Source organism: Lepidothrix coronata, unplaced genomic scaffold (genome assembly GCF_001604755.1).
Source record: "Lepidothrix coronata isolate B3197 unplaced genomic scaffold, Lepidothrix_coronata-1.0 Scaffold95, whole genome shotgun sequence".
NCBI classification, from domain to species: domain Eukaryota; kingdom Metazoa; phylum Chordata; class Aves; order Passeriformes; family Pipridae; genus Lepidothrix; species Lepidothrix coronata.
In genome coordinates, this window is record NW_016690275.1 from 279,494 (window position 1) to 292,469 (window position 12,976).

The following is a 12,976-nucleotide window of genomic DNA, read 5'->3' on the forward strand; positions in this document are numbered from 1 at the left end:
CTCAAACTGATGAAAATAATATTGCTTTCTTTCAGCAACACGAACACCGAGGGTATCGTTAAGGCTTTGGCCACTCGGTGTTCTGCTTCCAGAGCCCTTCGACTCTCGGGGAGTTAGTGGAGCATCAGCACTTCGGGGGCACGAATTTTCACACAGCTCAGCACTTGAAATCAACTTGTAACGAGAATTTACTTTCTGAGCCTTACTTTCTAAAGTAGCTTCATTAAAAATTAAGGCTAACTGAAATCTGCTATTTAACTACCAGTGCTTACAAAACCACTTATCGGCGACCAGGTATGACCCTCAATACTGCTCGACAGACTATAAAGCAACCAGAAGCGCTACAGGCGAGCGCAGGTCCACCGCCCCGCACTTCTGGTCTCTACCGACGTTGCTCCGGCACCTCTCGAGGGGGGCGAAATCTGCGAACCCCCCGAGGGGCCCTGCCCGGCTCTTCCCTCCCCCCTCTACCTCTCTCGGCGCTCGCACCTGAACCGCACCGGCCGCGCCGCCGGCCGAGAGGTCTCTGAGCGGAGATGCACAGCCTTCAGCTCCAGCTCAGCGCCTCCTCGCACCCTCCCCTCCTCATTCCAGTCCCTCCCGCCCGGCTCGTCTCCCCGGCGTCCGCCGCCCGCAGCACCGGGGCACGACAGCGGCAGCTCCGACGCGCCGGCCTCGGGCGTGCGACAGCCCTTTGTCCGCCGCCGGCTCTCCCGGGGCAGGTGCGCCCGGCACTTCCCGGGGCGATCCCCGAGAAATACTTCTGTCCAGTTTTGCCTTGGGCCGCGGCTGGACTCGGGGTCAAGCGCATCCCTGCCGCCGGCTGCCCCTTCGGCGCCCACGCAAACGCCGACGGAGCCGAGAGCGCCCTCCTGCCGCAGACGGACACGACGGCACGGCCCGGGCCGACTCTTGTCCCCACGCTCTTCCAGGCGGGGACCAACAGCCCCCAAAGCCCGCCAGCGCCCGCTCACGGCGCCCCGGCAAGGGGCAGCGCTCCCCGCCGGCGCCGGCTCCGCCCGCGCAGGTACGGGCTGCCGCAGGCGCGGCCCGGCACGTGCGGCGGCGCTAGCGGAGAGCCGCGCCGCGGACAGCCGGCCCCCGTTCCCGCAGGTAGGGCCGGGACCGCGCAGCCCCCGCCGCACGTACCTGCCGAGCCCCGGGAGAGCAGCGGCCGCCGCCGCCGCGCCGCGTCCCCTCAGCCGACCCGCGGGGCGGGGCCGCGCCGCGCGTGCGCACCGCCTGCGCACCGCCCGCAGCGGGGAGGGGGGGGGCAGGTGCGCGCGGTCCCTCCAGCGCCCCCTGGCGGCCGGACGGGAGCGTGGGGGGTGAGCTCCGTGAGGGGAGCGGGGCCGGGGAGGGAGAATCCCCCGGGCTGCGGCAGGCGATCCACTCATCGCCTGGAAGGGAGGGTTAAAACATCTCTTCTGTTCAAGGGCAGGCGAGGACAGGGCTGTTGAAAGTCTGAGTGTTTTGTTGCCGTAAAGGCAACACGAGGAAGTTAATAATTCTGCGTTTAATGGCATGCAGTAGCAGAGGCACGGGACTGCACAATTAAAAATGAGAAAATGAAAGATATGTCGGATGATTATCCAGCAATTTTCATTCATAGGACGTGCATTGCTCCAGATCAGGTTCTGAGACTGCACTCTACACACAAAATTTCTGGAATCAGACCGTATAGAGGACTCACCTGCTAAAAAGAGGTGTTTTTCAAGCTCTGGTAGTTTGTCTGATAAAGAGCTATTTCTACAACCTCTCATCTTGGCTTGCCTTAAGCCATTATTACTGCCACCCTGACACAAGCACTGTACTTAGAGCAATTTTCCAGCTTTTCAGAGGTTAATGTGCAGCCTTCACATTTTTCCTTTGAAGTCCTGGTCTGTACTGTTTTGTGCGTCCTATGTCTTTAAAGGCAATAGGCAAAATGTTATAAAGCTGCTATAAATAAGACTCCATTTTACTGGTCTGATTACAGTGCCAAAAAATATGCTTCAAGTGACAGCAGTATTGGCTGGACAACACAATTTCCTTGGTGGTAGTGCAGCTGAACTGAACCGTGTGCTGCACGGTGAGGAACTTTAGCAAAAAGCTAATGTAAACAGGATCTTATCCCATTCATCAGTTAAGGAATCGAGGCCGCATTCCAGTCAATAATTGAAACTTTAATTATCTTGACAGCTTTCCACTGAACGTGAAAGAATCCTGTTCGGCCAGTCCTGCAGGACATAGCTGCAGATGAATAATGCTCTCTGTGACACATTCCCCATCAAGCAAGAAGTTCATTGAAAGCAAAACAATATGACAAAGAAGATGTCAAAAGGCAAATGTACCAATGCCATTCCTCATAAAGTAAATACAATTCCTATAAATAGTATTATCTTCTAAATTACTTTTCAGTATATAAATCAGCATTGACTACAAGGGGGCTCAGGCAGAAAAACTGGCTACAGAAAATAATCATTTCTAGCTTTTCTGGAAGAAATCTGAAAACTAAGAAACCAAGCAGTGCAAGAAATGGAATATTCAAATAGTAATAATTGGAAGTTTGTCATGAAAAGCCTCATAGAGAAAAGATATTCAGTTTCAGGAGCTTGAACCTTTAAATTATTTAATTTGCTAATACTGACATGCAATAGAAACCAGGCAATGCTATCAGAATACAGGTTTGACAAATTAGGTGCATCAAAGTTCATTAAAAACATGATTGCAAAAGAGCTGTGACAAGTGGAATCAGAAGTCGAAAACAACCTATTAAGACTTAGTAAACCAACAAGAGTCTATAATTAGGATCTGTAATCCTATAGTTCTTAATCCTGTACAATGACTGTGCTTGGCATGACAATCTGCTATCTTAACCAGATTAGACATCTTGCATTTCAAGAAATAAAAGCAATACCGTTCCAAAGACATTTGACTGTGCTAAAATTAATCACCAACAGATTTATTTTGTCAGGTAGTTCTGTATTTTGCTCTGTATAATAGGCAGCAACAAACCAAGAAAGCATAATTTATATGGTTAAAATTAAAAATTTAAATAAATTGAATTAAATCCAGAGTCATAAATAAGAGAAGTAGCGGGGGGGAGGGAGAAAAAGATATTTTAATACTCTATTTTTATCCAGCCCTTGGATGAGCTGCACATCAGTGTCAGGGCAGGGTTACTCCTCCAGGCATCGTGAACTGAGATGCCTGAAGTTACCTGAGGCAAGGGTAACCCCACTAGCAAGGGAACAGTCAAGACAAGGATTCATCTGTTTATTTTGAACTCCTTAGTGTGTTTAACTGTCTCAAATCAGAAATTCTCCAGCTAGCTAGAATGCTGAATAGGTATCTTGGCACGGACTTGGCCACAGCAATCTATATACTTATAACTGACAATCTCACTCATGTAGCTTCTCTCCAGTCATACTGGTGCAAGACATGAAAAATATCATTGCAAACAGTTCTTGCACTGCTCAAAGTTCCCCTGAACTCCACCTCTGTCTATCCATGTCTTCTGTTGCGTTTGAACCATCTGCCTGAGAGACTGTGTCTTCAAACATGGCTGTTTCCTTTCCTAATAGTTACAGTCCACAGGACCTAAGAAACACATTTCAGGAAGGAAAAAATGCAAAAGACAAAGGTAGTTCACAAGAAGGTAGTCTGAGACCATGGCAGGTTTCTCTGTTGAAGGCAAGGATGGCTGCAGGGCTTTAAAGAAACCAAGTACATCGTTTCTCTTTGATCTTAATTTAGTTAAATTTAATTTCTCACCTGTAAACAGAAGCACAAATGCCAATGAATTTTTTCCTCCTAGAGGTTTGGAAGAATAAAAGAATGAAGTGGTTGTTGTCTTTGTAGATGTTGGAACATGTAGTAGGGGAGGATGTCCCAACAATTTCATGGATAAATAAAGCAAATAAACTTTGAAATCTCATTTTCTCTTTGCTTATGGTGCTTCCTACTTGTTTATTTTATTATTTTTTTAATATTGAATAAATTGTAATTATTACCTCCCTTTCTATGAAGATGTTATGAAACAATAAACTCAAGAAAACTAAAGGTTGAATCTATTAATAGTAGTCATATGTGCATTGCAACCCCATAGTAGAGTGAAATGAAATAAAGAATGATCCACTACATACAAAAAAGGTACAGAGACTATAAGTCTTACTTATTTTAGAAAATTTTCCCCACTTCTACTAGATCAGCTGAACTAGTACTAGCAGTTTTGGGAACCACAATTCCCCAGTCAGGCATATTTGTTCAATGTTTAGCAAAGCATTTGGAAAGTAAATCTAATCAGTACATTGAAACAAATAAGCATCCACCTTATGGGAGTCCTAAAATCTTATCTCTATGCTGCTTTCCTTGTTCAACTGATAGAATGTTAAAACCACTGAGGTCTGTGTTTTTCTTCAAATCTACCCACTAAGAAAGCCCCAAAATAAAAGAAAACAAGCAGGATGGATATTAACTGTTCCTGAAGTTCCTTCTCAAAACTTCCAGTGGTAGAAGACAACACAGCTTCCCCAAGCAGTGCATTCCAGTGCTGAACTAGCCTTGGAGTTAGAAGTATTTTTCAAAGTCTAACCTAATCTCCTTTGCTGCAGTGTAGGAAAAGAGGTAATAAGCTTGTCTCAGTGGATACAGGAAGCAACCATCTTCAGGGTATTTGATAGCATCCCTCCATTTTCTCAAAAAATAAACAGTTATTTTAATCTTTCCTCATAGATGATGTTCTTTAGACCTCCAGTTGTTTTATTATTCTCTCTGTGTTTCTTCCTGTGGGTCTGCATCAGAACAGTGCACAAATCTGGGCACAACACTCCAGCTGAGGTCTGACCAGCACTGGCTTTAGGATATCACACACCTGCTTGTACATTGCAGCAAAGATCCCTTGCTTTTTCTCTTATGGCAGCAGAATGCTGCTTAACCAGTCCTTCTCCAACTTGTGACTTCACTTGTGACTTTCTTCTACGTCCATTGATTCTTACTGCATTCTAATCTTGTTCTGATAAAAAAATGTTTATGGCCTTTCATATCTTGAAGATTTGAAAAGTGCACTCTCTATTCCATAAGCTGAGTCATTAGTCAAAATATTGCATGTTATCAGAACCAGAAGGAACCTCTGAGCTGAGGTGCTCTTCTTTAACAATTGGCCATCTAAAACCATGTCTTTTCAGTAGTTTATGCCGAACAACGTACCCCTCCCTTTCTTATGAGGTGTCATAGGAGGGAATTTCAAAAGCCTTACCAAACTCCATCTGTAGATATGTTGATTCTTTCCTATTTGTCTTCAAATGATGTGCTCAAATCATGCAACAAATCTATTACAGCATCAAATCCTCAAACTACTTCATAGCCTTCATCTCTGTTATCAGTTATCACCTCTGTTGTCAATGCACCAAATCAGTGTCAGAAATAAGAGCTTAAAATTATGTCTAAAATTAAAGCCCTGTATTCATTAACTGAAAGTCAAGGCTTGAATACCAAAAAATATAAACTTGGGAAATAAATTCCGTTTATACACAGCGTATATCTATACACAGCCTGCAGAACATTGACACAATACAAAAAGAATGGCACATTCTTTACTGATTTGAAAAAAAAAACGAACAACACAAAACTTGTATGAATACACAGAGCACAGCCTTATCAGGGAAGATACAAATTAATAAAGTATTATTAACTATTAAATGACAGGGATTAATAAGAAATTTCCTTTTCAAGCACATTAGTTTACAATTGTCCTCTTTGACCATGAGACTGATTCTACAAACAAGCTGCCCAACTAGACAGATTCTGCTGTTGAATATGAAACAAATAATTCCTCTAAGTTTTTTGAAGGTGCTCATAAATGTAACAATACTAAGTAGAAGAAACATAAAAACTGAAATGGCCTTAGACCAACTTATGTAAGGACTGACATGTGGTTCCATTTATCTTTAGAAGCAAGCCAGGGATGGATCCAGAGTGTGGTTAAAAATAGTACAACATGTTCATTCCTAGTTGGAAGACAGCAGAGATGTCAAACCTGAATTCAGAAATCAGAAAATAAAATTACGAAATACATTTTCACCTGAAAATTAACTCTCCAAAATCCAAACAAACTCTGTAGCCCTGACATACCTGCAGTTAAAACTCAAGAATTCTTTTAGCTGATGAGACTTCAAAGCCACCTCCACCAAATACTGCAAATAAAAGCAGTGAAAAGCATAGGGTGAGAATTCAGGAATCCTGTGTTTTATTCACAAGTTTGCTTTGGACCTGAGTACCCTCTTGGACCTAGGTACCCTCCCTGTACCTTAATTTATCTGTCTCTAAACAAAATTCATAAAAATTCTTCCTCCTTCTTCGTAACACGTGATCATATGACCAAGTTTAAATAATGAAATTTTGAAAGGTCTTCATTCTTTCAGACTGACGTGGCTATGAAAATGGAAGAAGGGGCTTTAGTGGGATGATTTTTCTTTATTTCTGCTCAATGATGCAGAGATTCAAAACCAGACTTCAGAGAAGGCTGCCAGTTACTGCTGTGTTCTGCAATGTGAGGGGGAAGCTGATCTTATGGTAAAGTTTTTACAGGTATCAACCATTTACCTGTATGATAGAAATACTGTTTTACTCACCTTCTGTCCAGCATTACCTAGTTGATATGGACATCACTCCACTGGGCATATGAATGCCTCCCAGTTTAGAATGGCTTTTTCTTCTCCTCGTCTCCTGTTTTCTCCAGTTTGGCACACTCATGATGGCAAGGCTCTGCAAGTTCAGCGCAGCAGAGAGTCATTTCTGAAAAGTAATCTGAATCCTTTACTCAATTGTGTAGATGGTAAAAAATGCTGAAGTAGTATTGAAACCAGAGCAGTTCCAGTGTCACAAAAGAGAGGGATTACTATTACATGTTCCAAAGTGACCTTAGAAGTGCTAGGCCTCCCAGAAGTCTAGTCTCCAGTATCATATACATCCGTGTTACCTTGATTGGAAAGGTTCTCCCACACTCACCGTGTCAGGAAATGTTTTCTATCACCTCACTAAAATAGTCAAAGCATGGATTTGTCCAGAGTAGAGTGAAGGATAAATTCCCCAGCTACGATGATTGTGTGTGTTCTGGGCTGTGTACTGGGCCATGTACAAGCAGCAACATAGCGACCACAGGGTTTTTTTCATCTGCTCTTGGCTCACAGAGTGAGCCTCGTGTCTGAGGGAGCAATGAGACTTTACACGCTGTTTAATCATTTTTTCTAAGTGAAAAGTTGCAGGAAGCAGAGAATGAGAGGGTTTGTTGCAAGTCAGGTAGAAATGCTCAGGCTTTTCCATAGAAAAAAAATCAGTTGTTTACTGTTGGTTCACTAAACTCACTATGCTTTTTTGGGATGCTACTTTCTCTTTTGTAGTCTCTTTTTTCCCCCTCTTAATCAACATCTGAGAAGTGAACAAATGAAGCTCTGAGGGAAATGTTTAGCATTGAAGTGTGCAAGGGAGGAAAGCCAGGTAGCTTTAATACAGGACTGACAGGACCACTTGGCTCATGGAGTAAAGTCCTCGATTTTATTCTTTCCACGTGTGTATTAATGCTATTTTTAATAGCAGGAAGTTTTATTATGGTTCTCTGAAGTAAAACCAGCTAAATAAGGAAAAGACCTCACGTGAGTTGTTCCCTTTACAAAAAGAAATTCATGGTAGTCGGCCATCTTGACGTAATCCTGTTTTATGCACAAATACCAATAATCCTATTCTCACAAACACAGCAACAACAACCATTCCAGGTTATTTCCAGACAATAACTAATTCAAAAGAACTTGCCTTTTCTAAACACTTTTTCCTGCAAATGCTTTTCTGTCTGTTCTTAGCCATGATCTTGTTCTTGGAATCTCTTCTGTCTTATCTTTCCCCTTTCTCTCTCATACAAGCAGATACTCCCATAAATCTCTCTGCCCAAGAGACAACTTAAGAAAATCCTCCATCCTTACAGTCCCCATTGCATTTTCTGGTAACATGACTAAATTTTGGGTTGAGGCCCCCTTTAATTTGAATGCAGACAGTGAAGGGTGTACTTTCTCCTGTGAGTTGCAGCATGGTTTAATCAGACCTCTAACAGTGTTGTATATGGTAAAATGCACCACAGCTTTGTATCAGTCATTACTTCACGATGTTATTATCTTAAAGTAGTGCACAATCTGGATCATCATTCTTGCAGGTGGATTTTCATATACACAAGTGAAAATACATTCGTACAGAGAATTTTTTCAAAAAATAAACAAAAGTGGTCCTTATTAATTATTAAATGGGAGAAACAGAATGGTTCGGTTGTACTGTTATGTGTATTGTCCATTGTTATTTATTGTTGTTGTTGTTGTTGTTGTTGCTGTTATTAATATATTTCCGTGCAAAGAACAGGAGTTATCATTTGCTATTCTCAGACATGTAACATCACTCACTGAAAACCTGGCCCCTTAAGCCATAAAGAGTATGAATTTATGAGCTTTCCAGTGGTACCTCAAAAACCTTGACTGAGAGTACAAATGTGCTTGTTGTACAAACAAAGATGCACTATTAACTCTAGTACAAATAAACACTTTTAGTGTTCTTATAAAATAAACATTTAAATGGGAGAAAAGATCCTTTTTTCTCCAATTTAACCACCTAAGTAGTGCAAGACACATTAGTATATATTATAATGCAGAGACCATAAACCATCAGTATTCTTCAATGTCCACAACAGTACAGAATTTTGTTAACATAACTTCTTCCTTAAAAAGAATAGAAATTACAGTTTTGCAGCATCCTGCATGTACAAAAGGATGATTATGCAAATGGCTGTGAAATCAGCTGCATTTTTAGGTAAGTAAATTATCTAATATCCAGTGCTTGACATTGTGCAAGAAGTTTTGAAACCCTGATCATCTTACAAAGCAGAATGACACTAACTTCAGAAAAGCCAGTCCATAGAGCAAAATCAAACACCTCTCCTTCTGTGATTGCCTTTTTACCATTTAGCTTTCACTTAAGCTGTTAGCATACATTAAATAACCCACCCAGACCATTTCATGTGAACATGATATGGAGCACTTTGGAGATGTAGGTCTTAAGTCAAGAGAAAGCTCTCCCAGTCAATCCAGGCATTGGCTTTTCAGCCCAGTTCTTGGACACCTCATTCCAGGATGCTTTGTTGATCTCATCTTCTGATAAATCCCATGCCATGACATTAGTTTACTTTCATGTGTCTGTGCCTTCTGGCAATAAAAGGAGCATTAAGGCTGATAATAGTCACAATAATAATATTTCTAATACCAAACTCAGCACTACTGCATAATAAATGATGTTTATTTCATGACAGGAAAGTTACAAAGGGAAGTGTTTCTGATCATGGTTTTACGCTACTCAGAGAATTGATCTGTCGGGACAGCAGGCTTTATCCTGCAGATGCATTCATTTGTAATCCTCTCAAGTATTCTACCATGTGACTTCAGGAGATAAAAGAGCCTCCTTTAAAGTGTATTTCCATAACCCACATTGAGTGATGCTAAGTACAGTGGTATCTCTCCCACTAGATTAACTTCGAATTATTGCAATTTCTCTCATGAAAGAGACTGTAAGATAGCACAGCAACTCTCTACACATTCATTCTCTGGGCAGAGGACATTTTATGTTAATTTACTGATTTATTTTAGACAAGAATTAGAGCAGTAAGTGACACTAAGTAGAAAAGTATAGCAAAACTCAATATATTCTCATCTAAGAAAATCTGACAGCAGGTCCTTTAATACTGTTCTGTTCCCAGCACTTTAATTAGTCACTTCATTTCAATAAGAAAATTCTTTCATGTTGTTCTGACCACATTTCAGCCTAGTTATTATGGCATTTCTTTGGATATTGGCATTACGCGTTGTCATTACAGATACTGAAGTGTTTGCATGAAGCTTCACTAGCACACAATACGAATTAGTGTCTCTTCCAGAAATCTTCCAGTATAAACATGTTCAAAAATCAAGAGGAAAGAGAAGCAGGAAGCATAAATAAACTAAATAACTTTTATTTTATGTATTTCTACTATCTGTTGCACTGAGCTGTCTTGTTAAACACCCATGGATGATGGTAGTGGAAACCTGTCTAGTTACACAGTGCTAAAATGGTTTTGTCTCTGTGATTTAGATGTGTTTAAAGTATATCAAGAGAAAATGAATGCAATATACAGGATTGTCAATGAACGTTAGTAGAACTGCATTTGGAAAAGAACTTCTGAAAACTATGTTTGCAAATGAAACCTCTTAAATTCTTGTCTACCTTATTCACTTGTTGAACAAAAGAACGTCTTTTTTTTCCTATCTCATGATGATGCAATATTTGCTAAGGATGTCCATCAGAAAAGGTCAGAAAAAGGACAAGAAATAATAAAATTAAAGTATTCATTGCAAATGGGAAATACTATTTTCCGTATTTTGCAAATCCATCCTCTTTTGGTAACCTTTTGGGAACACAGTGCATACAAAAAAAATTTCTGCGTGCTATCTGCAATATGACATGTGATAGCAAAGGTGTGAATACCTTAACAAAATCTAACTTATTTATCACGGCTTGAAGAGATCTTCATTTGAATTTGTTGTCCGTCGTAAGATTGCATATAGCTTTTAAATTGTCTCAAATATCTGCAAAATAATTTCTTGTATATGAAGGCAAATATAATTAGTGGTTTATAACATAAAGAGCACTGGAGTTCCAGCTACAGTTTGCAGGTCTTTGCTTATTACTATGAGATGGTAAGAATTTGCTGTAGAACTTCATTTGTTGCAGTGGACTCAGTTATGTTTAAAAATCAAATGGTCATAGTTATCCTTTTTCCATATGGTAGAAATAATCACACAGATGATAGGCAATAAAAAGACTCTTACAGGAATTTTCCTTTATTTTCCTTCAAAATATCATTTTCTCTATTTTGTAGTATACATCAGCTGCCTATTGGACAGTTAATCAGCTGGCACCCTTCTTTTGAATATATATCTTCACCAAGTAGTGTATTAAAACGCTAGGGAATCACTCCAATTGCACATCAACGTCATCCGAAACCAGAGGAGTGTGACTATCATTAACCAACAGTTTCTCAATTCTTAGTTTTAGCTGAGAATTTTGACAGAGACTGGGAAAAGCTTTCACTGCTATTTCCTTCCTCACAAGTCCCTGTCTTTATCCTCTGTCTCTAAAGCAGAATGAAGCTTCTAATGTTTTGAAAAAATGGATTTTTGCAAAATTCTGTAGCTAGTCTTTTATGGACCAAAAAAACTTTCATACCCATTCTGTAATAAATGAGCTTTTGGAGGCTACCACCAATGTGTTATTAATGCTGTGGATTCAAAATATCAATATAAAGCTAAACCAAAGAGCTGCATGAAAACTTCAGACTACCTTAAACTTTACAGTAAAAGTCTCCACTCACTCATGCTAACACAGATACAAGAATCAGCTAGAAAAGGTAGTAAGATCATTAATTGGGAACATTGCTATAGCAATTACAAGCTGTTACTCTCTCTCCTTCCACATTCAGGTGGACCCAGGTAATCTATGAGGACTAGACAAATGTCCCCTAAAATGAGAACCTCATTATGCAGGAAAGGATGTGCCCAGCCAAGTCAATGGGTGAAGTAAACCACACAGCAGCCACTGTTAGAAAGGGCTTTACAGCATTCAAGTATGCTTATCTGTGGGAGGGTGGAAACAGAGGAAGAGAAATAAAAACATCACCTGTCTTCAGGAAATATCCAACAAGGAATTAGGGACATCTCAGATATAGAAAAAGGAATACTTCCTATAGAACCAGTAACAATTGAGCTACACAGCTGGAAACCTGCTCTTTTATTTCTGCCTCTGAAAACACAGGAGCTCTAAATCTCATGTCTTCTGCAAAACAGCTCAGAGCCAGTAGAGCAATCTCAGCCACTCCAATCTGCAGGAAAACTGAAGAGCTTCCAGGAAAACCACCTGATCCCCACTGACACACAGAGCTGCTATTATTTACTGCTCAGCGAGACCAGCAAGTGATTATACTCAGTGAAGAAAAATGTTTTAGGTCTAAGTAATTATTTTACCAATGACCTTAAAATATCCCTGTTGTTAGTTTTCCTTGCAGAGGGCAGTCTCTGTAATAGGATCAGGCAGTATGTTTCTTCATGCCAAGTCACTGAATGCTAAAATGATTTGTCATCTTTTGCCACAGGCCATTGCCTGACACACACATGCCACAGTCTAATGTCTCGCCTGCTTTGACATCAAAGTGCCTTCCTTCGGCCATTACCAACAAGAAGAAAGGCAAACAATGGCAGAAACTTCTGTTCTTTCTGAGAGAGTTTTAATTAAATAAATGGTCTCAAATAGCTTAGTGGGACTAAGGCAGGGGGAAAAACCTTTCATCATAAAATGTATTAAATCTATAAATCTTGCTTACTCTCCTCCCCATGCAATTTTTTTTATTTACTTCACAGTCACATTATTTCATTCTCTGTAGAGATTTATGACAACATTATATGACATCTCCTGGGCTTTCACAGCCTATCATCTTTTACAGCTCACTGATAATGCCATGGGCCATAAAAGACAGATTTCATCTCATTTTACAAAGGGGAAGGGGGAAAGAAGTCCTATGCAGATCCTCCAGTTGCAGAAAGGTTTTCACATGCTGAAATATACCATTTTGAATTGGTTCACTGAGACTTTTGGTATCAGCAACTCCACCTGTTTTGAGGGATGGGTGATTTCTACAGCATACTCCAGAGTCCTGATTTCCAAATTCAAATCAACGAGGCAGCGATATAACAAAAGGTGTGCTCCAAGGTGGGATCAAGGTGTAGCTGGGGCTGCAAAAACTCTGGTTTGGTGGGGTTGTCTTCAGTCTTCCTATTTAGATGTAGTTGGTCAGTGCTATTCACTGATGTGTCTTCACAGAGCTGGTTTAAAGAGCCCATACTTTTCAAGAGAAGTCTCATAACAAAATGCTCCC

General features: G+C 40.8%; 1 protein-coding gene across 2 annotated transcripts in view; it reads right to left on the bottom strand.

Moving 5' to 3' along the window:
- The window catches only part of RAB3IP (RAB3A interacting protein), a 33,245-nt gene extending 32,028 nt beyond the window's left edge, over positions 1-1,217 (bottom strand). For both annotated transcript variants that reach the window (XM_017822126.1, XM_017822123.1), the window contains exon 1: positions 1,150-1,217. The gene's annotated coding sequence lies outside the window, so the exon portion shown is untranslated. The remainder of the gene's footprint in view (positions 1-1,149) is intronic.
- Between the last annotated feature and the right edge of the window lie 11,759 nt (positions 1,218-12,976).